Consider the following 17,008-nt stretch of genomic DNA (forward strand, 5'->3'; position numbering starts at 1 on the left):
TGGCAGCTATGACCTGCTTTTTCACTAAAATAGTCAGATTTCAGGGGCATCAAACCTGGGAGACCATCTTCTCCTCTGTGGCTAACGGGAGACCCCGTGTAATCCGTCCAGCTGCGAATGGGCTGCCCTGCCGCCTCCAAGTCCCCAAACACCCCACACAGTGTCCACCAGCCTCGTGACCTAAAAGCCAACATTTAAAATCGTCATCCAAACTGCGCTGGTTCTATTTGCTCAAAAGAGGTGACACCCATGTTACTGCAATCCTGTAATGTTAGGGTAAAGTGGAGGGCAGAAAAGTGACTTCCAACAAGGAGGTAAAGTTGTTCTCGATAAAAATCAATAGTCATCATTTCTATATTTTCTGCCTCCTCAAGTGCACCTGCCGGCTGCCGCAGTGACCCTGCCTGGATGCATCGGTCCACCCCTCCCACGTGTGCATCCCCGGGAGGAGGCAGGGCCAGGAGCACACGTGTGCCGATCGGCCTCGACCCCGGCTCCTGGGCTCAGAGCTATGGTCCCTGCGCTCCGGCCGCGTCATCTGTAAAACGAGGATGGGGACTCCCACCACCTCGGTTGTTACGGACTCTGAAGGAGCGAGTGTTGGTACAGCACTCAGAACAGCATCTGGCCGGCCCACTGTAAGCAGTCTGTGTTTTGCGAAGTCAGTAACAACATCTTTGTTTGCTTAATACATTTCCTTTTCATAAATTCTGTCATTTGGGGAATATTGTCGGGTTTCCGGGATTAAAACATTTAAATTAAGAGGCATCAAAGCAATTTCAAGAGCTTCGTGTTTACTTTTTTACTCTCAAACAGCAGGAGTAGAGTGGCTTTATGTGAGACTCAGAATCCACGCAGAAGAAGATATCCTCAAGGCTTTATTCGTTTCATAAATAGTGTATTTTATTTTATTGCATATGGCTGTTAAGGAGAGCATCCATGATCAATACAGACTGAGTACAATGCACTATTCTAGGTCCGTTTACTGTTGTTTCCAGCAGCGTCACATCGACCCTTATACACAGCGCGCACAGTGGAAGACAGAGCAAGATAGGTAAGTCTCTTGTCATATCACAATAGCAAGAAATATATTTAACATCTCGATATCCAGAAACAATACGTACCCAAAAAGAAAACACTGTTTAATAACTGTTAAAGTTTATATAGCAAAAAATATTTTAAATTTAAGGTAAGTCAGGCAAAATGTACAAAGACCCAATATACATTGTGAAGTTTTAGCAAACATAACATTTATACATTTTGGTTCCATTCTGTAAACTAAATTAAAAATGTAAATATTGCATATGCCTTTTTTTTTGAAATGTACAGGATAGAGGAAAATTTAGTATATTATCAACTTTTTATTCTGCTTGTTGTAAGCTGCAGTATGAACGGGAGCCACGCATATGGTGCCAAGACTACTCTAAGTACAGAGCCCTACTTACATATGCCATACACACACTGTACCCAGCAGGGCCCTCACTCGGTCCTACTGAACCGGGGGGGCTGCGCAGCAAACACCAGCCATCGATTCCGAGTCCCAAAACTAAATCCGAACTTCAGGACATTTTATACATTTTCATAAAGTATACGTATCATACACTGAAATTGACCTTCAAACTAACATCATATGGTCTATACACTGTTGCGACGTGTGATTTTAGAAAAGTAAAACTTTAAAAATGTTCTGGGGGATCACTTTACATTCAACTTTGTCTCGCAATACAATCCTCTGTTCTAAAAGTTCAGCATGGAAGCAGGAAGACTTTTGCATTGCCATTAAATATATTTTTAAGACATTGAATTTTTTGGTCTTCCTCTAAAAAAGCCTCATTTTATTAATGCATTATTCTATAGTGATATATATCTATATATTTATATATATTTTTCTCCCAAAAAAAAAAAAAAAAAAAAAAAGCTCACATCTCCAATGAATTAGCGTAACCTCTACAGGACTATCCGAGCAGACAGGCACTGCAAACGTGCCCGTGGGAGGGGGGTCTGCAGCCCTCCGCCACGTGTCAAGGGGGCAGCGAGGTGACATGACATTCTGCTGGTCAAGGTCAGCAGTTCTAATCACCACAACACTGGTATCTTCAGAACACTGGAAACATAAAATGAGGGTAGTCTCGTCAGGAACTGTTTCAACAAGTCAGATGTACTGTGAGGTTTTTTTTGTCTCCTTTTTCTTCTTCCCTTAACAACACAGGGGCCGGAATAGCTCTTACACCGAGTTCTTTGCTTCCCTTGTCTTTTTTGGAGTTTTTGTGTTTTTTTATTGTTGCTCAGGGCAGCCCACTGGCCCACATGATAGCATCAAGTGAAGATAATACATTTTTTTTTTTTTTAAATCTGCCAAAGCCGTGACCACCCTTGGATCGCTAGCATGCCTACATGAATTTTTGGTTAAAGAAATGCAAGCTCAAGATTAAGGATAGCAGAGACATTTGAGCTTGTAAATAGGTTCAAAGGCTTTTGCAATTTGAAGTACCTACATAAACATCTACATAGAGAAGATGAAACAAGTCTGTTAAAGGTAAAAAGAGATATTCACCCCCTGCCCCAACCCCCCTCCCACCCCCACTACCCAATGTAATTGATGATTTTTCAAAAGTAGGTTGCTTCAGTTACACATAATTATTATTATTTATTAATCCATCTTCGAAGTCCAATCCCAAATTGCATTTCTGTTGAGAAATGTCAGTCCCACACTGGGCTCTGTCTGAGTAAACACGCAGGTACCTGGATTGGAGTCCACGGAGCAGCTGTGTCCTGGGGCCAGTTAATAAGGCTGAAAGGCCGCACTCAAGACGCACTCAGCAGAGATGCGCAGGAGGTCCTGCCAGCCCCCGGCCACGCAAATCCGGCTTTACCTGGAACTGAGGTAGGACTGTGGTAGTTTTGAGTGCACGCCAGTAAATGCCAGATTTTACCACTTTCATGGGTATTGGTAGAATCTCCTAGCATGCTGAGGGATAAATTTGCTTTGCTAAAATGAAAGTAAGAAGAAATTAAGACACTGGCCACGATCTAAATGACCAATCGGAACATCCAATTTTCTTGAGAATAACTTCTTCGGTGACTTTTGTCAACAAACAAACAAAACACAGCACAAACAGCAGAATGATGAATTTCCCCCACCGCGGGAACCAGGAGAGGGGCAGGTGTCCTTGCCTTGTTGGTTCAGACTCTAACACGGTCGCAGATGTTCCAAATCCTAGTCGTTGCTCAGATCCAAAAGAAAACTGTAAGCAGCTTCAGATTAAAAAAAAAAATAAAAAAGCAACCACGCTGAGCATCTTCTTCTAATGTCATTCTCTGATGTGTGACGTCATGTTGATAAAGCCAGACAGATCCTCACTCTGGAAAAGAAAGGGAAGAAGTCAGTGGTGACAGGGGTCGCAGGAACAGAGCCATCTCGAGTGAGAGAGGAAGTCGTGTCACTCCCAAGCATGAGGCGAGCGCTCTGGTGAGGCCCCGGCTGGGCTGGACGCAGAGGTAGGATGCGGCCCTTGCCCTCGGGGACAAAAGCCCTGGAGCTAGCAGCCGGGCCTGCTGCCCGGGGCCCGGCTCTCGGTGGGGGCTGTGGGGGAGAAAGCTCACGAGGGGACGGACGCCAGGGCCCGGGGGCGCATCCTGGAAACCGTGCCATCGGGGGTTGACGGGAACACGGGACAGGCAGTGAGTCTGAATTCTGCCTCGGAAAACCCTCCCAGTGGATCGTGTATCCCCTTCCCAAAGCGACCAGGCCCACACACTCGCTCCTGCAGCGACCCGCTTGTCATCCCAGACCCTCCTCATCTGCCCCGCTGCCCCGGGGCCAGGTTAGGTCACCTACCCCCATGAGCCTGGTGGTGACAGGCCATTAGGACCAACCGACTCCAATGGCTTCCTGCCTTCCAGGCCCAAGGATCAAACTTCTTCAACCTGTCCCCAATCTCCATTGTTTCCAGCATGTTTTTACTTCATTAACTGCCCGTTAAAGAACGTAACGGACAGACCGAGTTGGGAGACTGACATTTCATAGCAAACTGCCTTTCTTTTTAAGCTTCTTGGCCTTTTTTCTTTTTTTTTTAGATTTTATTTATTTTGGGGAGAGAGAGGGCGTGATAATGAGCACTAGCAGGGGATGGGGGGTGGCAGAGGGAGGAGCAGACTCCCTGCTGAGCAGGGAGCCCGACGCAGGGCTCGATCCCAGGACCCTGGGACCATGACCTGAGCCGAAGGCAGACGCTCAACCGACTGAACCACCCAGGTGCCCAAAGTTTCTTGGCTTTTTAATCAAAACCCCGAGTGGTTCGTCTGCACCCCCCGGAATGGCGGTGGCTGGGCCACCCTGCTGGCCACGCCCTGCCCTACACAGGTAGGTGTTCTTCCCTGGCACCTGCGTGCACACCACCTGCACTTCCGAGTACTGCTCTCAAATCATTACAATCCCTCCTCGACCCTCCCCACACTCCCTGGTTTACTTCACTGTGAAGCCAATTCTCTGCCGTCCACCTTGAGTTCAGGGGCCTGCTCCCAGCAAGAGAGAATTTCCAGAGGACCCTGCAGCCAAGAATGAGCAGCTGGATGCCCTGGTTCCAGCTCCGAGGGCTGCATCCCATGTGCGTCCAGAAAGGCAAACTCCTGGACAGACAAGCGGCTGTCAACGGTCAACATGCAAAATAAACATCATACCTTTTCATGACTGGATTGTTCTAAGTTCCCCACGATGTGGTATTTTGGAGCAGTGCTACCATATTTTACTATTTTTAAAAAGCCTTATGTCCTTTAAAAATTTTAATCCGTAAACAGTTCCCCAAAGCAGAAACAGGGGCCAAATTTTGTCCTGGGGAGAGATGGGCCCCCCGGCTATTTCAGCATTGTCCCCGCCAGAGCCCATGTGAGGGCCCCAACCCAGACATTTGCATCCCTTAAATAGCAGGTGTTTGCTGGAATCCACCTCGAACTTCCACTTCTCCCCAAAATAAGAGTCTGCGTTTTGTCACTGAGGCCCTGAGTGGGAGACGAATGCCCGGCGAACCCCAAGCAGGTGGTCAAGACGCCCTGGATCTGCTGACACGAAGATCTGGGGTCACAGTTTATTTTATTTTTACTCTAATGATTAGCTAAACGAGGCAGAATTGTCTCCTGTTAACCCTAAACCCGTTATCTGGAAACAGCTAAGCAAGTCAATTCCTCAATCTCCCAAGTTTACACAGTCACAAAAATGCGGGTTAGCTGTTCCTGAGAATGCACCCCCCACTCACCCTGGCCACTTTCGGGGCGCGGCAGCCGTGTGAACTCCACATGGAGGGCATGCTCCATGCCAGGACCCGGCTCCCACCATTAGATCTTCGGGAGCTCTCATCAAGGTAAACATGGAATTTTAGCTTTTTGAAGGTAAGTATATACACAACAAGTATCAAAACCTTCATTTCTGCGCTTTGTCGTGGTGGGAGGAGCGTGGAGAAAGGCAGGGTCACCTTTCATTCATGCATTTGTGCACGCACTGATTTCACAGGGCCAGGGCACCTGAGGGTGCTGATGGGTGAGGGGGAGCCCCCACGCAGGGAGCTGAAGCAGCCGTCCAGAGCTTGGCTCCCACACACGCTAGCCAGGGCCCTGAACGTGAGCACAGGAGGGGCGCGGCCAAAGGAAAGCGGCGGGGGCTCAGAGGATCCAGAGGCAGCGGGGTCCCAGACTTGGAACCCAGGGCAGCCCCCCCGGAAACCCCTCACTGCACCCTGCTCTGCTCTGCTCAGCTCCCCCATCCCCAGAGCTGGCGGATGCTGGTTCCTTTGTTTACTGACTTTTAAATTACGTTAAATGATCTCTCCTCCTGAAAATTAATCTGCTTCATCCAGACTAGGAAAAAAAAAAGTCTTCTCACACTACTAACCTGACATCCTCGCCTTTAAATATTTATGCTTTCTAATGGTGATTCTGGCAAAATTTTGTGTGCTTTATTATCTACGTTAATTCTAGTAGAAGCAAAGTACAAATTATTAATTTTATGATCAATCCACACCGAATATTCATTAGGATGGGAGACACTCCTTGAACTCATTAGGTGTAGCGGCAAAACAAAAAAGAAACATCAAGAATCACACGTTGTTCATGAATGCGATTACCAAGGTGTCTGGATTCTGTCCTGGAGGAAATGCGTCTCAAAATAATTTAAACTTATTGGCATTCATGGAATTTGTCATATAATCACACGCAGTACTGGTCTGTAGCTTAGACACTGCTTTGTAAAGAAACCCATTCACAGAAGCACTGATCTAAGGCAGCTGATTTAAAAAAAAAAAAAAAATTTGCATTAACAAGATTTAAGTCGTTCCACTGGACGCATCACCCTGGCCAGCTACACCCCATCTTGCTCTGTCACGTGTGACAAATGATGGCTGCACGAAGGACCGCTTCCACGTGCCAGGTATCCTCACTCCTGGGTGGGGGGGATAATTCCATGCCTTTTCTCTTCCACTTAAAAGAGCAATCAGAATGCAAGGGAGCGAGCGAGCACCCTCATTAAAGACCCCACCTTCAATCTGCTCTTTACAAAAAAAAAAAAAGAGGAAGAATCAGAAAGAAATAGAAAACAAGTCACTGAAAACCTTGTCATGGAAACAAGTGGGAAGCCTCCTTTGTCAGGAGCAGCACAAATATCGAAACATCAACATGCCTGCCGCCGGTTCGCCGGGCTCCGTGATTCCAAATACGAGCATGGAAACGACAGTGGGCATCAGGTCTAGAACGTTCCAGGGATAAATCGGGGAAATCTGCACTGGCAAATAAATTCAGGCGGCATCTTCGATGCACATTCTGACTCATGACATTTTCATTTTGATTTCTCACGGGTATGTGGGTTTGGACGTGTCTGGCTTCGTGGCCAATATTTCAGTGTCCAGAATTCCGCACACAACCCTGAGGGGTAGCAAGTCTGCCCAGGAAGGCCCTGGTTCTCTCTGCAGAGAGCCTCATGGGTCCCACCCCGCGTTCCACGTGGAGCCCCGGGGAGGGCTGGGCGGAGATGTGCGTGGGGCCCCACGCAGACAGAGCCCCACACCCGACTCCACGGTGGGGGGCGCTCCCAGCACAGCGGCACGGACCGCACCCAAGAGAGCTACAGCCACACTTAGTGGGCGAAAATGACTTAACCCTTGCAGGCACAAAAGGAGTGGCCGCAGATAATCCTTGCGTGACAAACGAAACAACATACTTTCAAAATTAAAACCTATATTTCCAGCGGCAACTATGATTAGGAAGAAAGAAACCTGCAATGAGCCCAGACATGTCCTTTGGCCCATTTAAACCTTTGATGTTAAACATAGACTTACAAGAGAAAATAAACTTTTCAGTTACATGAGAAATTCCTAGAAAAAGAACCCTGATAATACAGTATCTCCTTACTTGACTAAAAGCAAAACACTGTCCAATATACCAGAAGAAAAAAAAAAAAAAAAGTAAGGCAAAGTGTGATAACAAACAAGCCAGAGATTCTAAGAAAAACGGTTACTTGAAGTTTTCATTTAAATAGGAGAAAAAAATAACTTAAAAGGAAACTAGGGAAGAAGTTCCCCAGGACAAATGGGGGCAGTAAATTACTTTACCAACCCTACTCATGAAAGACTTCAAACTGTCTGTTACATGAGATCACCTTTTCCACGGACAGGTAAAATCATTCCATCCTGAGTGCTTGCTGTTGAAGAAATGTCCCAGCACCAAGTTGTAACCTGATGGAAATGACGCAGCGCGGACCGGCACGAGAAGGTCTAGCCCTGGGAGGAGGCTGGGGATCATAAAAGGCGGCGGCTTCTCCTTCTCCGTCAGCTCCCGCTGAATCGTTCCCGTAAGACCCTGTGTTAACCACCGCACACTAGAGCCCTCAGGGGCCCCGGCCCGGGGGGCCCGGCACCGCACCTTTCCCCGCTTCCCGAGCCACAGCCGCCCACAGGGGCTGCACTCACTGCTTAGTGCATGTTCTCAGCACACTCACACGTCCAGTGTGCGTTTCATCCCCATGCTCGTTGTTAGGGAGCCTGACGCGCACACCCTACTAGCTATTCTTCCATGGCAAGAACGCCCCCCCATACATGGGGCAGCAGCGTGCGACAGCGTAGGAGAAACAGGATTATTCTTCAGTACGGACACCCAATGGGCAACATACCCCCTCAATTCCTGGCGGACCCCCTCTTAAATCATCAACGGTCAGACCTTCCTAGGTACCAACCAGACGAGGGAGCATCAGTGACTGGTCAGCAGTGAAGGACGGACTTTCACTGCCCACAGGGCTCCCCTTACAAATGGGGCAGTCACCGTCCATTGCTACAAATAAGGACAGAGGGGTAGGGTTCGGGCGGGGAGGGGAGGTCTGCGACTGTCACTTGGGCCCCGGAGTTTACACTCTTACACGGCACCTTCCAAAACTCACCCCAGTGACACAAAATACTGCCGGCCCCGGGCTGCTGCCGCATGCACCTGTCTCCCCAGCCAGTGGAGCCCTCGAGCCCTGCCTGTCCCCAGCAGCTGGTCCGACGTTGAAATAAAGACCCACGTAGTTTATGCCATTTCTCACAGGCAGAAAAGCTAAAAAGAAAAAAGAAATTCTTCTAAAGGAGAACGAAACTTTAGAACTGTCTGAGGCCCAAGGGAAAAGAAAACCCTCTTCACTTCACGAGAGAGAGAGATAAAGAGAGAGAGGCATTCTTAGGCAGAGGTCAACAAAGTACAGCCAAATCTGACCTGTTGCCTGTTTCTGTAAATAAAGTTTTATTGGAACACAGCCATGCTCATTCATTTGTATATGGCCGCTTCTGCACTTCAACCGCAGAGGGGAGTGGCCCTGCAGAAACAGTCCGCCCCAGGACATGACAGGAGGAAGGCAGCGAGGAGAAAGAAGGGTGAAGTACTCAAAATAACACCATATATTTCCATCTGTGTGTTACACCTGGAGACTAATTGATTCCCCCTCTGGATATTATCTGCAAGCTTACGTCCTTTAGAAATGCAATACCAGAGACTAAAAACCATGCTATCTTGTTACAGGCCCTACTGAAAATGAGGGAGCAAGTCACACGATCATTTATGAAGCCAGCACACTTTTGGGATTAATTTCCCTTACCTACGGCCCTTCTATTTTGTTTTTCATACACAACACGGAAGTACTGAGTACATATGATTATTACAAAACACATCCTACAGTACTACTCTTTCAACTTCGACAGAGGTGAAGTTGTAATATGTCAATCCAAATCTTTTCTCTTTCTGGGGTCATTTATGAACATGAATATAAGCGTTATATTTCTGCCCTATGAAACGGTAAGAATACTTGAGCCAAATGATACCATGTGCACTAAAATTGCAAATATCCGATGAACAGTGTAATTCTTTCCTCAGATTTAACACATTATTATGCTTATGAGTTTACACTGATGTAAAGAATATGTATTTTATGTAGACTTCAAAAATATTGTTTATATCTGAAGTTCTCAAACTAAATATTATGTTTTTCCCACAAAATTAAGGAATGTACAGTAACAATTTATTCAAAATATATCCACCCCAAATATCCTGTTGTTATGTTTCAAATGCACCTTTCTTTCCTTCAAATATTTAAATATTTAAGAGTTGCTATGGGGGTTACTTTAGTTTTATGATTTCATTCCTTTTTTATTTTTATTATTGAAATCAAAATAAGCATTTTCTGGAAGTCTGAAATTATGCCAAACACAACTCAAATCCCCTCTATAGTATCACTGAATAAGAGACAGACTTAGGAGCATAGTTAAAAAGGGATGGCCTCAGGATTCTAAAATATACTCTGGGGGCGCCTGGGTGGCTCAGTTGGTTAAGCGACTGCCTTCGGCTCGGGTCATGATCCTGGAGTCCCGGGATCGAGTCCCACATCGGGCTCCCTGCTCAGCGGGGGGTCTGCTTCTCCCTCTGACCCTCTTCCCTCTCGTCTCTCTATCTCTCATTCTCTCTCTCTCAAATAAATAAATAAATAAATAATCTTTAAAATATACTCTGGTTTTCACATTTAACAATAACTGTAATTTGGAAACGTATTAAAGACAGAGTGCAATAAGCAAAAAAGTGCTTGTCTTTAAAGAAAGAAACATTTAATGGAAAGAGGAAGATTCTGGAACCCACTGCCCCCCGCCCAGCCACCTCCCTTCTAGGTAGAAGCTTCCAGAGCGCACAAACGGGCACAAACGCGCACAAACGCACCCAGTGGCCTGAGCGTCCCCGGCTTCTAACCTGCAGGCCCACTCCCTCCCCGTCCATAGCATCCACATAATACAGGATGTCGGTGCTGTCTCCCGGGGGCTGAGAATAGATCTCACTTAAGGCTCTAGTGTGAATGGGCAGCCAGCCTTCAGGTGCAGGATCCCCCAGCGAAGTCAAGGCTGAGGGTCCAACCCTGCTGTGCCCTGGCTCATTCCCACCATCACTCATCTCAAAAGCATCCTGGGAGCTTAGGAATGACTCAGGTCAAGCCATCCCCACCCCTCTGAACCGAATGCCATTCCAATGGCTCAGTGCGACGTGGGTGTGGACGGCCACCGGTTCCACCGGAGTCAGGGTCCTGGGGCCCATGATCCAGCACTGACCGATCTGTTCCTTCTTCTGAACACGGGGACCTTATTCCCCTGCCCTGAGTTCCTCCCTGGGCCACGGTGAAACTACCGAATGAGATTTTATGTATGCAAGTTATAAACAAAGAAGTCAAACACAATATAGAGAGACGTGGTTTTCCTTGTGCAGAGGGGCACGCACCACTCGCGTTACTTGACCTTGCAGCTGGGTCCCTTTGCTTTTTCTTCAAGCCCCTTTAAACGGCGTATACGCGTAACCACATGTTCCTGTGAACTACAAAGACTTCTTAATAAGACAAGCCTGACTCCTCCCACCCCGCTCTCGGGCTAATCTGTGTGGCCACGGTCGTGGTATCTCTGAGCACGTTTGCCATGACAGCATTTTCCTTCATTCAAAACTCTACCCGTGAATGACATCACGCACAACTGGGACTTCAAGCAGCAAATAAACAACTGATGAATGCACAAAAACAATGGCAAACAGCTCCCGGAATGAAATGAATAAACTTGTTTTAATTGGATAGAAGCAGAACAGAAGTAGAATTGTTTTTCTGAGGGTAACTCCAGGCCATTTAAAGCTCATCGTTCTCCAACGCTGCACAGAACGCCCTGCCTAGCTGCTCGCTCCACGTCCCATGCACAGGACAAAACGCGCGGACAGGGGTCACATGCGCCCCCGCGCAGGCAGCTGCGCCGTCAGAGGAGGCACAAATGCCTCCCCACGTCGAACGTGCCCCCGGCAAGCACGCGCGCCGGCAGCGAGCCGGGCTCTGGCTGGTGGGGCCACGGGCGCAAGTCTCTGTCTCTCTGGTTTTTGTACAAAAGTGCAGCAAACTGTAGATCGACATCCAGACTCTGTTGCACACGAGAAAGATTTACATCCAAACGAAGTACTATTTTATTAAAATTTCAGTAGGGAAAACTGTAAAGTGCTAAGTTACAAACCATCTTTATCAAGTCCATTTACTGAAAAATAAAATCAAGTAAGACAGCAGCTGCTGATGGCCAGGCCCTCCCAGGGCAGAGGGGCCAGGGAAACGGTGGTTCCTCCTACGGAGCCCCAGCCCCAGCCTGCAGGTGACCCACCTCCACGCCCCACCCCCCACTTCACAGCCAGACAGCACTTAGGGCAGGTTAGGGTACCCCATGTGCTCTTTCGGCCAGATGCCAAACTGCCTCGATGTCGCTCACAACTGGAGTCTCCCCAGAGTACAGTTGCTGGAGACTCACTTCTCCAGCCTTGGCAGAACTTAGTGGCCAGACCTGGTGGGCATTTTACATGCTCATCTGCTGGGAGGGACCTCCCACAGGAGGGGCTCTGGACCCCGGGACGCCTGGGTCAGGGGCCCGGCCTGGGATTTCTCAAGGCCTCTTGGGAGATTCGAGAGGGCAGGCAGGTTGGACACCTTGGCCCCCGACTTTCCTGGAGGCCAGGGCCACAGCTGTATGCCCAGACCCAGGAAGAGCACCTGCTGCTGCCGCGTCCAGCATGGGAGGTATTCACGCGCGGGGATGGAGGGGCCCAGCTCCAGGCCACACTGGGGACATGAGCACACACGTCTCTCACCCTTCCCTCTTCTCTGGCGAGAAGAAAGCTGAGTGAAGGAACAAAACAGCTGACCACAGAAAGACACAGCTTCCCAAACGGCTCTAGGCTTGGGGAGGGGGACACAGTCAATTCGGTATGAAGACATTACTCCTTCCACCGCAAGAAGGCTGGACGGTCCGCAATGACCGGCCCGCTCTCATCCCCAGGCGCTCCAAGCTGGGCAGAACCCTCTAGGACTTTTAAGAATGGATTAAAAAGACAGGTGCCTTCCTAACCACCTCTTCAGGGACCAAAATGACAAAATGCGACAGAGCGGACGGAAGCTTCATACCCGGCAGTTACATGACGCGCGGAGCGCTCCCCCCTCCAGAGGGCAGCCCGCCAGCCCCGATATTCCACCCATGGAAAGCATTCCCTCCACTTCACAGTGGCAGGATTCTGTGACACGCAGTCATAGGGGTTAACAGAAAAATAATGCTTATTTTCTCGATTTTTCTAAGACAGAGAGCAATAGGTCATTTTGTAATTTCTAGCTGTTGTATTAAACTGAACACGAACGGGCTTCCAAGTGGCCTAAACCAAGAGGAACAGGAAGAAAATGAGTAAACTCGCTCTCATTTTGAACCACGGTGCACGGCGACAGTGAGACCCCCGGGAGTCGGGGCGCGGGAATCGGCCGGCCGTGCGCTGCGGGCCGCGGGGTGGGCGCCTCGGCCGCGTGTCCCTCGAAGGCCCTGGATGCGGGGCCCGGACCGGCCCACTTGGTGACACGCCGCCTCCCCCTCCCACCTCTCGCCGCCGCGGGGCCTTCTGCATCAAGTGCTCCAGAGTTCAGGCAGCAGAGAAATCAAGGCGACCCAGGAGCACAGACGTATTTCCTAGCACACGCACTTGAGCGTGAAAACTGAACTTGCACACTTCTGTCCTGGCAGAGGCAAGAGCGTCCCCGAGCCGAGGAGTAACTGCTAATACAGGGAAGCAGCCCATCAGGAGGAGGCCGTCTGTCTCATTGAAACAGAGGAGTTTAATAGTTTACGTATACTCCGTATTCTGTACACAGTTCACCAAAATGAAGAAAACTAAACCTAAATCCTGAAGACAGACCTCCACGCTCCGTCCAGTCTGAAAACCACACAAGCGACAAATAACTGCACACAAATCCATTTGCAAAACGTCCATGTCCCTCACGCACAGGCTGAGGCCGGAGGGTCCTTCCGGCGTCCGCAGCTCCCGGCTCACTCCTAACACCAGCACGGTCCTGTCGGGGGTTCTCGCTACAAAATACGCGGCATACTCCGTTCTCCATCGGCTGGAGGACGACGTCAATCCACTGCACAGCCTGATTCTGGCACTCCCTAGGAAAAGCAGAGCCTGCCAAACTCCCCGGGTCGGGGCTCAGCTGTAAGCAGCCCCACAAGCACTAACCCAGCTCCAGACTCACCCTCGGTTTGTCTTGTCCAGGGTGACGGCCTTCCCCCCCCCCCCCCCCAAGAAGCCACTGCGTCAGCTGGAAGACCCAGAACCAGGCAGCAGCGAACCTACCGGGACAACGCCTCCTTCCAGGCCCAGGGAGTCTCTCCAGCCTCAGGTTTTTCTTTTTTCTTTTTTTTTTTTTTTTAAAGATTTATTTATTTGACAGCGAGAGAGGGAACACAAGCAGGGGGAGTCGGGGAGGGAGAAGCAGGCTTCCCTCGGAGCAGGGAGCCCGATGCGGGGCTCGATCCCAGGACTCTGGGACCATGACCTGAGCCGAAGGCAGACGCCTAACCAACTGAGCCACCCAGGCGCCCCCTCAGGTTTTTCTTTTAAAACCTAAGAATAACAAGAACCTCCCTCCAAGGAGGTCCTGAGGACTTGACAACATTCAGAAATGTTTCATAAATTATAAGGTGCTTTACAGATGTTTGTGTAATCAAGTATGTGATTCCTCGAGTAGGCAGGTGCTTGGCTGTTTTTCTGATTTATCATCTCCCCGCGGGCCCCCCACCCCCCACCCCATCACATCTCAGTGCCTCAACCCACTTTCAGGGCTTCTCCCATTTTCTCTGCTAGTTTGGAGAAGCAAAGTCAAGAGCTGCCATATCCCTCACCAGGCAAAATAACACAAGATGGCAGAATTAGATGACGCCAGTAAAAGGCTTTAAATGCTCTAGATATTGTTCCAAAGACTCTGTTTTCCTTTTATACTGTTAAATATGAACTGATGTCTTCACAATGGCTGATCGGACACTACAGGTTATTGTCCCTTGTCACCTCCTTCGCTTCGCCTAATAAGCTCTGCCTTTCTCCCTCTCCGCCAGTCACACTGATCCACTTCTCATTCGGGAACATGGCAGCAATCTTCTGCCCCAGGGCGTTTGCACGGCTACTCATTCCCTTTGTCTATATGAATTCTCCCCCTAAATATCTACAAGACCTGCGTCCTCACCACCTTCAAGTTGTCACCTTTGCCCTCTCTCCCTTCCCCACTTAATTTTCTGGAGCATCTATTATTACCTACAATGCTTCACCATCTGAACACATTTCAAAATTAAATTTATTTCCTAGGTCTCAAATATAGACTTGAAGATTGAGTACCTTTTGTTTTTCTTTTTAGCATGGAAACCAAACCTGTTTCTTTCTAGCCCACACTTCAGTATTTTTCAAGGAGTGAAACATTTTAAAAGTGTTTAACAAGTAACAACTGGCATCTTCGTAATGAAAAAAAATATTCAACATTTTGATTAAATCTGAAAGTTGAAGGGAGATCTAACCTTTCTCCCCCTGTCTCTCCCACCCACAGCCCTTCTTTCTGCTAAGCAGCCACTGAGTGGCATTCCCATCACTTTGTTTGGGGGGCCGCAGAATAAAGGATGGGCTCACAGGAAGAACTTGCACCACCCGAACTAAAGAGAGGACATCTTTGCGAAGCAGCAGTGGATGGTGAGCCGAGAAGAATCAGAAGGCGCAGGAAAGGGAAGCCGGTAACCTAGCGTGGGGAAGTTTCTGGAATACTCCCTCTGACAGCAAAGACTGGGCACAAAGAGAAATCCTGGGACAGTTACAGGACACAGGATAGAGTGAGCTACACCCAGCAGCCAGGACCCCAGCAAAATCAAACCTATTGTTTCTGAGAAGAAAACCGATCCAGAATCATCGGAGGTAACCCAAGAGGGTGGCGGAGGAGACTCTGCGCTGGACTGGCTCCATCAGAACCTTCCAGCGAGCCAGCCCACTGTGAAGGGTGGACACCTCCCAGAGCGCTCCGAGCGGCTGCCCAGGGGACAGCGTGCGTGGGGAGCACCGAGGGGCCAGAGGCTGGTTTCACGTCACCCGTGACGACTCTGGTGTTGGGACACACTGAACCTCAATCGAGTGACTGGCTGAACCGTCTTCGACTCTAGGAAATGGCTTAAGACCCGAAGAATTCTGAACATTCCAGCTGAACAGGACAGACTCCAGAGTCGTGGAGATGAATGCTTATCACCCGGAGTTATTCTAGGAACTTAATTAAATGCTCCATGCCAGAGAAACTTGGGTATTTTACTGCTGTGGTTATTTCATTTGGAACGAAGACTACTAATAAACCAGCCCTACTGATAAGCTAAACTGCAAATAGTGATAAGAAGTAAAATGGAATTAAGGTGAGTCAGTTCTACTGCATCTTTAAAATTCTGATATGACCCTAAATACCAAAATGTCATTATATTTGGAAGCTACATAAACTTTAAACTTGGGGAAAAAAAGATGCTCATTTAGAAAATTGTCAAAATAAGTAAAAGCTAAAGAATGTTTTAAAATTCATTGTTTAGAAGTCTGTCAGGCTTTCATATCTAATATTTCCACACCATGCATTATTCAAGTTTTCATTTTTTTACTGAACCAATTGAAGTTAGTTTTCTGATGCTGACTGTAACATAATTGTACGCTCCTGGATTTATAATATCCTAAAGGAGGAAGAAATACAGATTTCGCAGTGTTGCAACTAATATATTTTCCTAAATCCCACCTAAATATTTTCAGTTGAACCGTGTATTTATTAGAAGTCTACTCAGCAAACGAATGAAAGAAAGATCTTTGAAGAAGTGTCATCGAACTTACTTGATAAACATAACTGGAGGAGGGTATGAGTAGCTAATGGTGTTTTCTGTTTCATCTGTATATACAAAGTGCTATTTTAGGTCACGTTTATGCCAGAAAACAATTTTTGAAAACCCTACTATCATATAAGAATAAAACAGACGCATACATTGCCACAAGTCACTTGAGTAATTTACCTTCGAAAAAATGCATCCAGGCTGTAGCGTAAGAAACTGACCACTTTCTAGCAACTTCTGCCACTTTAGGAGTTCAGGAGCTCCACTATGTTGACTGTCCCAGGGTCCTAGGACCCCCATTTCTCATCTTCAAACAAAATCAAGCTGCTCTACACACACTAATCCATGCCTTGTTTAATCCTGCTTATTGCTCAGAGTTTCTAAAGCACGATTTGCATAGTTTTTAAACTTAGTAAGAAGAACATCTTGGTCTATTTCCAAAACTTCTCCCCCACCTCACAATTCCCCCCGACTCATCCACCCACCAGGTACCTGAGACTCTGCTCGGGGACAGGAGGGGAGGTGCTGGCCTGGCCTGGCGGGGACAATCCCCCCAGTGGGTGTGGGTGTGGCTTCTCCAAAGGCCTGGGAATTCCGGGCTTCACAGCCCACCCCCCGCCCCCAGCTGCAGTCCCGACTTTCCGCTGGCTTCCCGCCCCCCCCCCCCCCCGTGCTGGGCAGGGCAGCCACGCCAATTCCAGGGGTGCTCTAGGGAAGGGATCCAAACCTCACCCCGGGAAAGCCTGCTGGGCTTCTTTATGAAGACTCCCTACAGAGGAAGCACATCAGAATCTTCATTC

The 17,008-nt window shown here is 48.4% G+C and overlaps 1 protein-coding gene across 1 annotated transcript in view; it reads right to left on the bottom strand.

Moving 5' to 3' along the window:
• Positions 1–860: 860 nt before the first annotated feature.
• Positions 861–17,008, bottom strand: part of IRS2 (insulin receptor substrate 2) — a 30,336-nt gene continuing 14,188 nt past the window's right edge. The window contains exon 2 of the transcript XR_014143908.1: positions 861–3,362. The gene's annotated coding sequence lies outside the window, so the exon portion shown is untranslated. The remainder of the gene's footprint in view (positions 3,363–17,008) is intronic.

Source organism: Leptonychotes weddellii, chromosome 3 (genome assembly GCF_054177405.1).
Source record: "Leptonychotes weddellii isolate Sample4059 chromosome 3, ASM5417740v2, whole genome shotgun sequence".
Lineage (NCBI taxonomy): Eukaryota > Metazoa > Chordata > Mammalia > Carnivora > Phocidae > Leptonychotes > Leptonychotes weddellii.